At 67.7% G+C, this 2,399-nt stretch overlaps 1 protein-coding gene across 1 annotated transcript in view; it reads right to left on the minus strand.

The window, feature by feature from the left end:
• Positions 1-2,399, minus strand: part of AK1 (adenylate kinase 1) — a 20,978-nt gene that overhangs the window by 3,389 nt on the left and 15,190 nt on the right. The window lies entirely within an intron of this gene.

Genomic DNA, 2,399 nt, shown 5'->3' on the forward strand with positions numbered 1-2,399 from the left:
AGCGCGGTGCGGGGTGTCACCTCCGGAGAGGGGGCACTGGCACCCGGGGTGGGTGGGTGTCCCCAGGGGTTTGGGTGGGGTGCGCTCCCCCCGCAAGTATACCCACTCACATGGCTGCAGCACGGACTGGAGGGGGCTCCCCAAGTGATGGGATGGGGGCTGCCCCACAGCAGTGGGGGTGGGGCCTGCACGAGGGGATGGGGAGAGGGGCTGCCCCACAGCACCCCGACACTGAGCCCACACTGCCCCCAGGCAGCGCCCCAGCAGGGTCAGTGTCACAGACCAGCCCTGGATGGGGGCTGCCCCATGGCAATGGGGCTGGGGGCTGCCTCAGGTGATGGGGACCGGGGGTCCCCAGGTGATGGGGAAAGGGGCTGCCCCACAGCGCCCCGACATTAAGTCCACATTGCACCTAACCCCAGCAGGGTCACCGTGTCGCAGGCCAGTGACTGCCCCGTGGCCCTGGACACGCACTCTGGGGCCATGGGGCAGGTCCTGCTGCCTGCCTTGCCTGTACCCCTGGCCAGACCCCCGCCAGGGACTGCCTGGACATCCCTGCCTGGCAGGCGGGTTTGGGGGCGGGCGCTCCCCCCGGACAGGGCTGCCTGGGTGAAGGGGCGACAGCAAAGCACCGCCGAGGTGGGAGCCACAGGGTGGCTGAGGGCACCCGGGGAGCCACTTCTGCACCCCTGCCCCATTTCTCCTACTTGTGCCAGCAGCTGCTGCCCGAAGCGAGAGCCCTCACACAGCTGATGGTGCGGCTGGGAGCCCCATGCCGGGGGTGGGCACATGCCCCCGGCGGTGGTCGCCATTCCAAGCCACAGCCACGGGCAGAGGGACAGCCTGGGAAGCCAGCGAGGCCTGTCCCCCCCAGCCAGGATGTCCCCGGAGATGTCGGTGACCCTGGGTGAGCAGCAGGCATCTCCCATGACAGAGCACTGCCATCTCCTGGGGACCGCGGGGATGGGTGCTCACCCGGGGGTGCAGACAGGGGTGGGGACCAGGACCAGGCACAGGCACCCCTGAGCCTCCCGCACCTCTGTCTCCCCACGGTGACACTGTAGGGCGCTGAGCAAGAGGCCCTCGGCAATACGCGGTGGCTGCAGGGTGACAGAGGGGCAGGTGGCTGTAGCTGCGGGGTGGCCACGCATGCAGGCTCATGCGCCTTGTTCTACCCCAGCACAGCATCTTTCCAGCTAAAGTATCTAAAAACTTGTCATCAAGCAGCCCGGGGCCATGCTGGCCAGGAGGGTAAGATGCCCAGGCCTGCTGGACACCACAGGGTCCCCCCCTCGCAGCCCCAGCACGCTGCTCAGCACTTGGGGAAACTGAGGCACGCTCAGAGCACACCCCAAGAAGGATGGAGACTCAAGGGAGGTGGTTCATCCCGCTCCCCAGCTTTAGGCTGTAGTGTCCCAAACGGCCCGTCCCCCTGTCCCCTCGCACCCACTGGCACGAGGCAAGCGCCCGGCGGCCCCAGCCGTGGCTGGGCTGTGCTGGCAGGGCCCCAGCCCCGGCCGGATGGCCGCATCCTTCCTGCCCGGCCGCCCGCCTGCCTCCCGCAGCGCCCTGGGCTCTGCTGGGGGATCCTTCAGCCCCAGGCACAGGGCTGACGTCGGAGTCTGGCAGGTTTGGGTTTTCTTCTTGGGTATTTTTGTTTTTTTCCCCACTCGCTTCCTTCCTTTGCTCTGGCCCCGTGGCCTCGGCTGCCCTCGGCGCTGCTGCCTCCCCCCTCTGGCCTCCCGCAGGCCCCTGGCTCTGTGCCCAGCTCCCAGCAGCCCCAAAATGAGTGGTGGGGGGCCCTGCTGGGGTCACGGCTCTGCTGCCTCCTGTCCTCACCGTGGCTGTGTAAAGCCCGGCCCCAAGCCCAGCCTCAGTCCCTCCAGTGTGGCATCATTCCTGGGCAACTCTGCGGGTGCTGGGGAGCCCCCAGATCCCTGTCGTCCCCCCCTCCTCCCCATCTTGTCTGCCCGGGTGCTGCAACACACTCCCCATGAAGACCCCTGCCCTGTCCCCCACACACAAGGGTACCCAGCCCAGTGGCCGGGCTCAGCTGGGTGGCCCCAGGATGTCCCTTGGCCCCCCGGGGCCAGGGCTGAGAAGTGGCACCGATGCCAGCGGATGCCCAGGCACAGCGGGGCAGGGAGCACCCCACTCTGGGGTGTTGTGCCACTCTGAAACACCACACTGCAGCCACTGCATACCCTAAAAATCCCTGACAGCCAAAAAACAAGGAAATGCCAAGGCACAAAAGTGCTGTAAATCCCCATCTTGGCCTGGCTGGGCCCGAATCCAGGCACCCCCAACCCCTGGCAGCCGGCGAGCGGGAGAGCCGAGGGGAAGGGACGTATATGCAGGATATGGCTCAGATGCTGCCCACCCCCCCCCACCCCCCCCCC

This window comes from Athene cunicularia (assembly GCF_003259725.1).
Source record: "Athene cunicularia isolate RWA chromosome 17 unlocalized genomic scaffold, athCun1 chr17_part1, whole genome shotgun sequence".
NCBI classification, from domain to species: Eukaryota; Metazoa; Chordata; class Aves; order Strigiformes; family Strigidae; genus Athene; species Athene cunicularia.